This window comes from Carcharodon carcharias, chromosome Y (assembly GCF_017639515.1).
Source record: "Carcharodon carcharias isolate sCarCar2 chromosome Y, sCarCar2.pri, whole genome shotgun sequence".
Classification (NCBI taxonomy): domain Eukaryota; kingdom Metazoa; phylum Chordata; class Chondrichthyes; order Lamniformes; family Lamnidae; genus Carcharodon; species Carcharodon carcharias.
In genome coordinates this window covers 839,785-852,826 of record NC_054508.1, presented here as the reverse complement: position 1 = coordinate 852,826, position 13,042 = coordinate 839,785, and positions in this window count along the sequence as shown.

Genomic DNA, 13,042 nt, shown 5'->3' with positions numbered 1-13,042 from the left:
ATCTTCCTCTGTTTTTCTATCTGTCTCTCTTTTTCTATCTCTCTCCGTTTTTCTAACTGTCTCTCTTTTTCAATCTCTCTCTGATTTCTATCTGTCTCTGATTTCTATCTGTCTCTGTTTTCTATCTGTCTCTGTTTTTCTAACTGCCACAGTTTTCTATCTCATTCTGTTTTCTACCTGTCTCTGTTTTCTCTCTCTGTTTTTCTATCTCTCTCTGTGTTGCTATCTGCCTCTTTTTTCTTTCTGTCTCTGTTTTCCATCTCATTCAGTTTCTATCTGTCTCTGTTTTTCTAACTGCCTCTGTTTTTATATCTGTCTCTGTTTTCTTTCTCACTCTCTTTTCTTTCTGTCTCTGTTCTTCTATCTGTCTCTGTTTTTATAACAGTCTCTGTTTTCTCTCTGTGTTTGTTTTCTGTCCTGCTGTTTTCCAATGTGTCTCTGTTTTTCCATCTCCCAATGTTTTTCTATCTCCATGTGCTTTCTGTCCCTCTGTGCTTTCTATCTGTCTCAGTTTTATTTCTATCTCAACTTTCTATATATCTTAGTTTTTCTATCTGTCTCTGTTTTCTATCTTTGTTTTTTTTTTCTCTCTCCATTTTTCTGTCTGTCTCTGTTTTCTATCTGCCTCTGTTTTTCTATCTGTCTCTCTTTTTCTATCTCTCTCCGTCTTTCTAACTGTCTCTCTTTTTCTATCTCTCTCTGTTTTGCTATCTGTCACTTTTTTTCTATCTGTCTCTGCTTTTCTATCTCCCTATGTTTTTCTATCTCCTTCCCTTTTCTTTCCCTCTCTGCTTTTATCTGTCTCCGTTTTCTATCTGCCTCTGCTTTCTACCTGTCTCTGTTTTTCTATCTGTCTCTGTTTTCTTTCTGTCGCTGTTTTGTTTTCTGTCTTTGTTTTCTATCTGCCTCTGTTTTTTCTATCAGTCTCTCTTTTTCCAGCTCTCTCAGCTTTTCTAACTGTCTCTCTTTTTCTATCTCTCCCTGTTTTTCTATCTGTCTCAGTTTTCTATCTGTCTCGGCTTTCTACCTGTCTCTGTTTTTCTATATGTCTCCTTTTTCTATCTTTGTTTTTTTTTATCTCTCTCTGTTTTTCTGTCTGTCTCTGTTTTCTATCTGCCTCTGTTTTTCTATCTGTCTCTCTTTTTCTATCTCTCTCCGTCTTTCTAACTGTCTCTCTTTTTCAATCTCTCTCTGTTTTTCTATCTGTCTCTGTTTTCTATCTGTCTCTGCTTTTCTACCTGTCTCTGTTTTCCTATCTCCCTATGTTTTTCTATCTCCTTCTGTTTTCTTTCCCTCTCTGCTTTCTATCTGTCTCCGTTTTCTATCTGTCTCTGCTTTCTACCTGTCTCTGTTTTTCTATCTGTATTTGTTTTCTTTCTGTCTCTGTTTTTCTGTCTGTCTCTGTTTTCTATCTGCCTCTGTTTTTTCTATCTGTCTCTCTTTCTCTAGCTCTCTCAGTTTTTCTAACTGTCTCTCATTTTCTATCTCTCTCTGTTTTTCTATCTCTCTCAGTTTTTCTATCTGTCTCTGTGCTATATCTGTCTCTGTTTTTCGAACTGTCTCTGTTTTCTCTCTCTGTTTTTCTATCTCTCTCTGTTTCCTATCTGTATCCGTTTTTCGATCTCGTTCTGTTTTACTATCTGTCTCTGTTTCTATCTGTCTCTGCTTTCTATCTGTCTCCGTTTTTCTAACTGCCACAGTTTTCTATCTCATTCTGTTTTCTATCTGTCTCTGCTTTCTACTTGTCTTTGTTTTTCTATCTGTCTCTGTGTTGCTATCTGCCTCTTTTTTCTTTCTGTCTCTGTTTTCCATCTCATTCAGTTTTCTATCTGTCTCTGTTTTTCTAACTGCCTCTGTTTTTATATCTGTCTCTGTTTTCTTTCTCACTCTCTTTTCTTTCTGTCTCTGTTTTTCTATCTGTCTCTGTTTTTATAACAGTCTCTGTTTTCTCTCTGTGTTTGTTTTCTGTCCTGCTGTTTTCCAATGTGTCTCTGTTTTTCCATCTCCCAATGTTTTTCTATCTCCATGTGTTTTCTCTCCCTCTCTGCTTTCTATCAGTTTCCGTTTTCTATCTGTCTCTGCTTTCTAACTGTCTCTGTTTTTCTATCTGTCTCTGTTTTCTATCTGTCTCTGTTTTTCTGTCTGTCTCTGTTTTCTACAGGCCTCTGTTTTTTCTATCTGACTCTCTTTTTCTATCTCTCTCAGTTTTTCTATCTGTCTCTCTTTTTCTATCTCTCTCTGTTTTTCTATCAGTCTCTGTTTTCTATCTGTCTCTGCTTTTCTACCTGTCTCTGTTTTTCTATCTCCCTATGTTTTTCTATCTCCTTCTGTTTTCTTTCACTCTCTGCTTTCTATCTGTCTCAGTTTTCTATCTGTCTCTGCTTTCTACCTGTCTCTGTTTTTCTATCTGTCTCTGTGTTGCTATCTGCCTCTGTTTTTCTTTCTGTCTCTGTTTTCCATCTCATTCAGTTTTCTATCTGTCTCTGTTTTCTCTGTCTGTTTTTCTATCTCTATCTGTTTCCTTTCTGTCTCCCTTTTTCTATCTCGCTCTGTTTTTCCATCTTTCTCTGTTTTTCTATCTGTCTCTGTTTCTCTATCAGTCTTTGTTTTTATATCTGTCTCTGTTTTTATATCTGTCTCTGTTTTCTTTCTCACTCTCTTTTCTTTCTGTCTCTGTTTTTCTATCTGTCTCTGTTTTTCTAACAGTCTCTGTTTTCTGTCTGTGTTTGTTTTCTGTCCTGCTGTTTTCCAATGTGTCTCTGTTTTTCCATCTCCCAATGTTTTTCTATCTCCATGTGTTTTCTCTCCCTCTCTGCTTTCTATCAGTTTCCGTTTTCTATCAGTCTCTGCTTTCTAACTGTCTCTGTTTTTCTATCTGTCTGTGTTTTCTATCTGTCTCTGTTTTTCTGTCTGTCTCTGTTTTCTACAGGCCTCTGTTTTTTCTATCTGACTCTCTTTTTCTATCTCTCTCAGTTTTTCTATCTGTCTCTCTTTTTCTATCTCTCTCTGTTTTTCTATCAGTCTCTGTTTTCTATCTGTCCCTGCTTTTCTACCTGTCTCTGTTTTTCTATCTCCCTATGTTTTTCTATCTCCTTCTGTTTTCTTTCCCTCTCTGCTTTCTATCTGTCTCAGTTTTCTATCTGTCTCTGCTTTCTACCTGTCTCTGTTTTTCTATCTGTCTCTGTGTTGCTATCTGCCTCTGTTTTTCTTTCTGTCTCTGTTTTCCATCTCATTCAGTTTTCTATCTGTCTCTGTTTTCTCTGTCTGTTTTTCTATCTCTATCTGTTTCCTTTCTGTCTCCCTTTTTCTATCTCGCTCTGTTTTTCCATCTTTCTCTGTTTTTCTATCTGTCTCTGTTTCTCTATCAGTCTTTGTTTTTATATCTGTCTCTGTTTTTATATCTGTCTCTGTTTTCTTTCTCACTCTCTTTTCTTTCTGTCTCTGTTTTTCTATCTGTCTCTGTTTTTCTAACAGTCTCTGTTTTCTGTCTGTGTTTGTTTTCTGTCCTGCTGTTTTCCAATGTGTCTCTGTTTTTCCATCTCCCAATGTTTTTCTATCTCCATGTGCTTTCTGTCCCTCTCTGCTTTCTATATATCTCAGTTTTTCTATCTGTCTCTGTTTTCTATCTTTGTTTTTTTTTTTATCTCTCTCTGTTTTTCTGTCTGTCTCTGTTTTCTATCTGCCTCAGTTTTTCTATCTGTCTCTCTTTTTCTATCTCTCTCCGTTTTTCTAATTGTCTCTCTTTTTCAATCTCTCTCTGTTTTGCTATCTGTCACTTTTTTCTATCTGTCTCTGCTTTTCTATCTCCCTATGTTTTTCTATCTCCTTCTCTTTTCTTTCCCTCTCTGCTTTTATCTGTCTCCGTTTTCTATCTGCCTCTGCTTTCTACCTGTCTCTGTTTTTCTATCTGTCTCTGTTTTCTTTCTGTCTCTGTTTTGTTTTCTGTCTTTGTTTTCTATCTGCCTCTGTTTTTTCTATCAGTCTCTCTTTTTCCAGCTCTCTCAGTTTTTCTAACTGTCTCTCTTTTTCTATCGCTCCCTGTTTTTCTATCTGTCTCAGTTTTCTATCTGTCTCGGCTTTCTATCTGTCTCTGTTTTTCTATCTGTCTCTGTTTTCTATCTTTGTTTTTCTTATCTCTCTCTGTTTTTCTGTCTGTCTCTGTTTTCTATCTGCCTCTGTTTTTCTATCTGTCTCTCTTTTTCTAGCTCTCTCAGTTTTTCTAACTGTCTCTCTTTTTCTATCTCTCTCTGTTTTTCTATCTGTCTCTGTTTTCTATCTGTCTCTGCTTTTCTACCTGTCTCTGTTTTTCTATCTCCCTATGTTTTTCTATCTCCTTCTGTTTTCTTTCCCTCTCTGCTTTCTATCTGTCTCCGTTTTCTATCTGTCTCTGCTTTCTACCTGTCTCTGTTTTTCTATGTCTCTGTTTTCTATCTGTCTCTGTTTTTCTGTCTGTCTCTGTTTTCTACCGGCCGCTGTTTTTTCTATCTGTCTCTCTTTTTCTAGCTCTCTCAGTTTTTCTAACTGTCTGTGGTTTCTATCTGTCTCTGCTTTTCTACCTGTCTCTGTTTTCCTATCTCCCTATGTTTTTCTATCTCCTTCTGTTTTCTTTCCCTCTCTGCTTTCTATCTGTCTCCGTTTTCTATCTGTCTCTGCTTTCTACCTGTCTCTGTTTTTCTATCTGTCTCTGTTTTCTTTCTGTCTCTGTTTTTCTGTCTGTCTCTGTTTTCTACCTGCCTCTGTTTTTTCTATCTGTCTCACTTTTTCTAGCTCTCTCAGTTTTTCTAACTGTCTCTCATTTTCAACCTCTCTCTGTTTTTCTATCTCTCTCTGTTTCCTATCTGTATCCGTTTTTCGATCTCGTTCTGTTTTACTATCTGTCTCTGTTTCTATCTGTCTCTGCTTTCTATCTGTCTCCGTTTTTCTAACTGCCACAGTTTTCTATCTCATTCTGTTTTCTATCTGTCTCTGCTTTCTACTTGTCTCTGTTTTTCTATCTGTCTCTGTGTTGCTATCTGCCTCTTTTTTCTTTCTGTCTCTGTTTTCCATCTCATTCAGTTTTCTATCTGTCTCTGTTTTTCTAACTGCCTCTGTTTTTATATCTGTCTCTGTTTTCTTTCTCACTCTCTTTTCTTTCTGTCTCTATTTTTCTACCTGTCTCTGTTTTTATAACAGTCTCTGTTTTCTCTCTGTCGCTGTTTTGTTTTCTGTCTTTGTTTTCTATCTGCCTCTGTTTTTTCTATCAGTCTCTCTTTTTCCAGCTCTCTCAGTTTTTCTAACTGTCTCTCTTTTTCTATCTCTCCCTGTTTTTCTATCTGTCTCAGTTTTCTATCTGTCTCGGCTTTCTACCTGTCTCTGTTTTTCTATCTGTCTCTGTTTTCTATCTTTGTTTTTTTTATCTCTCTCTGTTTTTCTGTCTGTCTCTGTTTTCCATTTGCCTCTGTTTTTCTATCTGTCTCTCTTTTTCTATCTCTCTCCGTTTTTCTAACTGTCTCTCTTTTTCAATCTCTCTCTGATTTCTATCTGTCTCTGATTTCTATCTGTCTCTGTTTTCTATCTGTCTCTGTTTTTCTAACTGCCACAGTTTTCTATCTCATTCTGTTTTCTACCTGTCTCTGTTTTCTCTCTCTTTTTTTCTATCTCTCTCTGTGTTGCTATCTGCCTCTTTTTTCTTTCTGTCTCTGTTTTCCATCTCATTCAGTTTCTATCTCTCTCTGTTTTTCTAGCTGCCTCTGTTTTTATATCTGTCTCTGTTTTCTTTCTCACTCTCTTTTCTTTCTGTCTCTGTTCTTCTATCTGTCTCTGTTTTTATAACAGTCTCTGTTTTCTCTCTGTGTTTGTTTTCTGTCCTGCTGTTTTCCAATGTGTCTCTGTTTTTCCATCTCCCAATGTTTTTCTATCTCCATGTGCTTTCTGTCCCTCTCAGCTTTCTATCTGTCTCAGTTTTATTTCTATCTCAACTTTCTATATATCTTAGTTTTTCTATCTGTCTCTGTTTTCTATCTTTGTTTTTTTTTCTCTCTCCGTTTTTCTGTCTGTCTCTGTTTTCTATCTGCCTCTGTTTTTCTATCTGTCTCTCTTTTTCTATCTCTCTCTGTTTTGCTATCTGTCACTTTTTTCTATCTGTCTCTGCTTTTCTATCTCCCTATGTTTTTCTATCTCCTTCCCTTTTCTTTCCCTCTCTGCCTTTATCTGTCTCCGTTTTCTATCTGCCTCTGCTTTCTACCTGTCTCTGTTTTTCTATCTGGCTCGGTTTTTCTATCAGTCTCTGTTTTATATCTGTCTCTGTTCTTTGATCTGTTGCTGATTTCTATCTGTCTCTGTTCTTACATCTATCTCTGCTGTCTGTCTCTGTTTTCTATCTGTCTCAGTTTTTCTATCACCCTATTTTTCTGTCTCCCTTGGTTTTCTATCCCTCTCTGCTTTCTATCTAATTCTGTTTTCAATCTGTCTCTGTTTTTCTATCTGTCTCTGTTTTCTATCTCATTCTGTGTTCTATCTGTCTCTGTTCTCTATCTCTGTTTCCTGTCTCTCACTGTTTTCTATCTTTAACGTTTTTCTATCTCTCTCTGTTTTTCTATCTCTCCCTGTTTTTTTATGTGGCTCTGTTTTTCTATCTGTCTCTGTTCTATATCTGTCTCTGTTTTTCTATCTGCCTCTGTTTTCTATCTGTCTCTATTTTTCTTTGTCTCTTTGTTTTCAATCTGTCTCTGTTTATCTAACAGTCTCTGTTTTATATCTGTCTTTGTTCTTCGATCTGTCTCTGTTTTCTATCTGTCTCTGCTTTCTACCTGTCTCTGTTTTTCTATCTGGCTCGGTTTTTCTATCAGTCTCTGTTTTATATCTGTCTCTGTTCTTCGATCTGTTGCTGATTTCTATCTGTCTCTGTTCTTATATCTATCTCTGGTGTCTGCCTCTGTTTTCTATCTGTCTCAGTTTTTCTATCACCCTATTTTTCTGTCTCTCTTGGTTTTCTATCCCTCTCAGCTTTCTATCTCATTCTGTTTTCTAACTGTCTCTCTTTTTCTATCTGTCTCTGTTTTCTATCTCATTCTGTGTTCTATCTGTCTCTGTTCTCTATCTCTGTTTCCTGTCTCTCACTGTTTTCTATCTTTCTCCGTTTTTCTATCTCTCTCTGTTTTTCTATCTCTCCCTGTTTTTTTATGTGGCTCTGTTTTTCTATCTGTCTCTGTTCCTTTTCTGTCTCTGTTTTTCTATCTGCCTCTTTCTCACTCTCTTTTCTATCTGTCTCTGTTTCCAATCTGTCTCTGTTTTTCTATCTGTCTCTGTTTTTATATCTGTCTCGTTTTTTCTATTTCTCTCTTTTTCGTATGTCCATCCGTTCTCTATCTGTCTCTGTTTTTCTATCTGTCTCTGTTTTCCATCTGTCTCTGTTTTCCATCTGCCTGTTTTTCTATCTGTCTCTGTTTTCTATCTGTCTCTGTTTTTCTATCAGTCTCTGTTTTATATCTATCCCTGTTCTTCGTTCTGTCTCTGTTTTCTATCTGTCTCTGTTCTTATATCTGTCTCTGTTTGCTATATGTCTCTGTTTTATATCTGTCTCCGTTTTTCTTTCTCCCTATTTTTCTGTCTCCCTTGGTTTTCTATCCCTCTCTGCTTTCTATCTGATTCTGTTTTCTATCAGTATCTGTTTTTCTATCTGTCTCAGTTTTTCTATCTGTCTATGTTTTCTATCTCATTCTGTGTTCTATCTGTCTCTGTTCTCTCTCTCTGTTTCCTATGTCTCTCTGTTTTTTTCCTATGTCTCTCTGATTTATCTGTCTCTGTTTTCTATCTGTCTTTGTTTTTCGATCTGTCTCTGTTTGCTATCTGTCTCTGTTTTCTATCTGTCTCAGTTTTTCAACCTGTCTCTGTTTTCTTTCTCTCTCTGTTTTTCTATCTCTCTCCGTTTTCTATCTCTCTCAGTTTTTCTATCTGTCTCTCTTTTTCTATCTCTCTCTGTTTTTCTATCAGTCTCTGTTTTCTACCTGTCTCTGCTTTTCTACCTGTCTCTGTTTTTCTATCTCCCTATGCTTTTCTATCGCCTTCTGTTGTCTTTCCCTCTCTGCTTTCTATCTGTCTCAGTTTTCTATCTGTCTCTGTTTTCTACTTGTCTCTGTTTTTCTATCTGTCTCTGTTTTCTATCTGTCTCTATTTTTCTTTTTCTCTTTGTTTTCAATCTGTCTCTGTTTTTCTAACAGTCTCTGTTTTATATCTGTCTTTGTTCTTCGAACTGTCTCTGTTTTCTATCTGTCTCTGCTTTCTACCTGTCTCTGTTTTTCTATCTGGCTCGGTTTTTCTGTCTCTGTTTTTATATCTGTCTCGTTTTTTCTATTTCTCTCTTTTTCGTATGTCCATCCGTTCTCTATCTGTCTCTGTTTTCTATCTGTCTCTGTTTTTCTCTCTCTCTCTGATTTTCTGTCTCTCCCTGCTTTTTTTATGTGGCTCTGTTTTACTATATGTCTCTGTTCTTATATCTGTCTCTGCTTTTCTATCTGCCTCTGTTTTTATATCTGTCTCTGTTTTTTATCTGTCTCTCTTTTTCTATCTCTCTCAGTTTTTCTATCTGTCTCTCTTTTTCTATCTCTCTCTGATTTTCTATTTGTCTCTGTTTTCTATCTGTCTTTGCTTTTCTACCTGTTTCTGTTTTTCTATCTCCCTATGTTTTTCTATCTCCTTCTGTTTTCTTTCCCTCTCTGCTTTCTATCTGTTTCAGTTTTCTATCTGTCTCTGCTTTCTATTTGTCTCTGTTTTTCTATCTGTCTCTGTTTTCTATCTGTCTCTATTTTTCTTTGTCTCTTTGTTTTCAATCTGTCTCTGTTTTTCTAACAGTCTCTGTTTTATATCTGTCTTTGTTCTTCGATCTGTCTCTGTTTTCTATCTGTCTCTGCTTTCTACCTGTCTCTGTTTTTCTATCTGGCTCGGTTTTTCTGTCTCTGTTTTTCTATCTGTCTCGTTTTTTCTATTTCTCTCTTTTTCGTATATCCATCCATTCTCTATCTGTTTCTGTTTTCTATCTGTCTCCGTTTTTCTATCTCTCTCTGATTTTCTATCTCTCCCTGCTTTTTTTATGTGGCTCTGTTTTACTATATGTCTCTGTTCTTATATCTGTCTCTGCTTTTCTATCTGCCTCTGTTTTTATATCTGTCTCTGTTTTTTTATCTGTCTCTTTTTCTATCTCTCTCAGTTTTTCTATTGTCTCTCTTTTTCTATCTCTCTCTGATTATCTATCTGTCTCTGTTTTCTATCTGTCTCTGCTTTTCTACCTGTCTCTGTTTTTCTATCTCCCTATGTTTTTCTATCTCCTTCTGTTTTCTTTCCCTCTCTGCTTTCTATCTGTCTCAGTTTTCTATCTCTCTCTGTTTTCTACTTGTCTCTGTTTTTCTATCTGTCTCTGTTTTCTATCTGTCTCTATTTTTCTTTGTCTTTTTGTTTTCAATCAGTCTCTGTTTTTCTAACAGTCTCTGTTTTATATCTGTCTTTGTTCTTCGATCTGTCTCTGTTTTCTATCTGTCTCTGTTTTCTATCTCATTCTGTGTTCTATCTGTCTCTGTTCTCTCTCTCTGTTTCCTATGTCTCTCTGTTTTCTATCTGTCTCCGTTTTTCTACCTCTCTCTGATTTTCTATCTCTCCCTGCTTTTTTTTATGTGGCTCTGTTTTACACTCTGTCTCTGTTCTTGTATCTGTCTCTGGTTTCCTATCTGCCTCTGTTTTTATATCTGTCTCTGTTTTCTTTCTCCCTCTCTTTTCTATCTGTCTCTGATTTATCTGTCTCTGTTTTCTATCTGTCTCTGTTTTTCGATCTGTCTCTGTTTGCTATCTGTCTCTGTTTTCTATCTGTCTCAGTTTTTCAATCTGTCTCTGTTTTCTTTCTCTTTCTGTTTTTCTATCTCTCTCCATTTTCTATATCTCTCTGTTTTCTATCTCTCTCTTTCCTATCTGTCTCCGTTTTTCTACCTCGCTCTGTTTTTTATCTTTCTCTGTTTTTCTATCTGTCCCTCTTTTTCTATCTCTCTCTGTTTTTGTATCTGTCTCTGTTTTCTATCTGTCTCTGCTTTTCTACCTGTCTCTGTTTTTCTATCTCCCTATGTTTTTCTATCTCCTTCTGTTTTCTTTCCCTCTCTGCTTTCTATCTGTCTCAGTTTTCTATCTGTCTCTGCTTTCTATTTGTCTCTGTTTTTCTATCTGTCTCTGTTTTCTATCTTTCTCTATTTTTCTTTGTCTCTTTGTTTTCAATCTGTCTCTGTTTTTCTAACATTCTCTGTTTTATATCTGTCTTTGTTCTTCGATCTGTCTCTGTTTTCTATCTGTCTCTGCTTTCTACCTGTCTCTGTTTTTCTATCTGGCTCGGTTTTTCTATCAGTCTCTGTTTTATATCTGTCTCTGTTCTTCGATGTGTTGCTGATTTCTATCTGTCTCTGTTCTTATATCTATCTCTGGTGTCTGTCTCTGTTTTCTATCTGTCTCAGTTTTTCTATCACCCTATTTTTCTGTCTCCCTTGGTTTTCTATCCCTCTCAGCTTTCTATGTAATTCTGTTTTCTATCTTTCTCTGTTTTTCTATCTGTCTCTGTTTTCTATCTCATTCTGTGTTCTATCTGTCTCTGTTCTCTATCTCTGTTTCCTGTCTCTCACTGTTTTCTATCTTTCTCCGTTTTTCTATCTCTCTCTGTTTTTCCATCTCTCCCTGTTTTTTTATGTGGCTCTGTTTTTCTATCTGCCTCTGTTTTTATATCTGTCTCTGTTTTTTTTATCTGTCTCTCTTTTTCTATCTCTCTCAGTTTTTCTATCTGTCTCTCTTTTTCTATCTCTCTCTGTTTTTCTATCAGTCTCTGTTTCCTATCTGTCTCTGCTTTTCTACCTGTCTCTGTTTTTCTATCTCCCTATGTTTTTCTATCTCCTGTTTTCTTTCCCTCTCTGCTTTCTATCTGTCTCAGTTTTCTGTCTGTCTCTGCTTTCTACTTGTCTCACTTTTTCTATCTGTCTCTGTTATCTATCTGTCTCTAATTTTCTTTCTCTCTCTGTTTTCTATCTGTCTCTGTTTTGCTATCAGTCTCTGTTTTATATCTGTCTTTGTTCTTATATCTGTCCCTGTTTGCTATCTGTCTCTGTTTTCCATCTGTCCCCGTTTTTCCATTTCCCTATGTTTTTCTATCTCCCTAGGTTTTTCTATCTACCTAGGTTTTCTGTCCCACTCTGCTTTCTATCTCATTCTGTTTTCCATCTGTCTATGTTTTTCAACTGTCTCTGTTTTCTATCTCATTCTGTTTCCTATCTGTCTCTGTTCTCTCTCTCTGTTTCCTATGTCTCTCTGTTTTCTATCTGTCTCCGTTTTTCTATCTCTCTCTGTTTTTCTATCTCTCCCTGTTTTTTTGTGTGGCTCTGTTTTTCTATCTGTCTCTGTTCTTATATCTGTCTCTGTTTTTCTATCTGCCTCTGCTTTTATATCTGTCTCTGTTTTCTTCCTCCCTCTCTTTTCTATCTGTCTCTGATTTATCTGTCTCTGTTTTCTATCTGTCTTTGTTTTTCGATCTGTCTCTGTTTGCTATCTGTCTCTGTTTTCTATCTGTCTCAGTTTTTCAATCTGTCTCTGTTTTCTTTCTCTCTCTGTTTTTCTATCTCTCTCCGTTTTCTATCTCTCTCAGTTTTTCTATCTGTCTCTCTTTTTCTATCTCTCTCTGTTTTTCTATCAGTCTCTGTTTTCTACCTGTCTCTGCTTTTCTACCTGTCTCTGTTTTTCTATCTCCCTATGCTTTTCTATCGCCTTCTGTTGTCTTTCCCTCTCTGCTTTCTATCTGTCTCAGTTTTCTATCTGTCTCTGTTTTCTACTTGTCTCTGTTTTTCTATCTGTCTCTGTTTTCTATCTGTCTCTATTTTTCTTTTTCTCTTTGTTTTCAATCTGTCTCTGTTTTTCTAACAGTCTCTGTTTTATATCTGTCTTTGTTCTTCGAACTGTCTCTGTTTTCTATCTGTCTCTGCTTTCTACCTGTCTCTGTTTTTCTATCTGGCTCGGTTTTTCTGTCTCTGTTTTTATATCTGTCTCGTTTTTTCTATTTCTCTCTTTTTCGTATGTCCATCCGTTCTCTATCTGTCTCTGTTTTCTATCTGTCTCTGTTTTTCTCTCTCTCTCTGATTTTCTGTCTCTCCCTGCTTTTTTTATGTGGCTCTGTTTTACTATATGTCTCTGTTCTTATATCTGTCTCTGCTTTTCTATCTGCCTCTGTTTTTATATCTGTCTCTGTTTTTTATCTGTCTCTCTTTTTCTATCTCTCTCAGTTTTTCTATCTGTCTCTCTTTTTCTATCTCTCTCTGATTTTCTATTTGTCTCTGTTTTCTATCTGTCTTTGCTTTTCTACCTGTTTCTGTTTTTCTATCTCCCTATGTTTTTCTATCTCCTTCTGTTTTCTTTCCCTCTCTGCTTTCTATCTGTTTCAGTTTTCTATCTGTCTCTGCTTTCTATTTGTCTCTGTTTTTCTATCTGTCTCTGTTTTCTATCTGTCTCTATTTTTCTTTGTCTCTTTGTTTTCAATCTGTCTCTGTTTTTCTAACAGTCTCTGTTTTATATCTGTCTTTGTTCTTCGATCTGTCTCTGTTTTCTATCTGTCTCTGCTTTCTACCTGTCTCTGTTTTTCTATCTGGCTCGGTTTTTCTGTCTCTGTTTTTCTATCTGTCTCGTTTTTTCTATTTCTCTCTTTTTCGTATATCCATCCATTCTCTATCTGTTTCTGTTTTCTATCTGTCTCCGTTTTTCTATCTCTCTCTGATTTTCTATCTCTCCCTGCTTTTTTTATGTGGCTCTGTTTTACTATATGTCTCTGTTCTTATATCTGTCTCTGCTTTTCTATCTGCCTCTGTTTTTATATCTGTCTCTGTTTTTTTATCTGTCTCTTTTTCTATCTCTCTCAGTTTTTCTATTGTCTCTCTTTTTCTATCTCTCTCTGATTATCTATCTGTCTCTGTTTTCTATCTGTCTCTGCTTTTCTACCTGTCTCTGTTTTTCTATCTCCCTATGTTTTTCTATCTCCTTCTGTTTTCTTTCCCTCTCT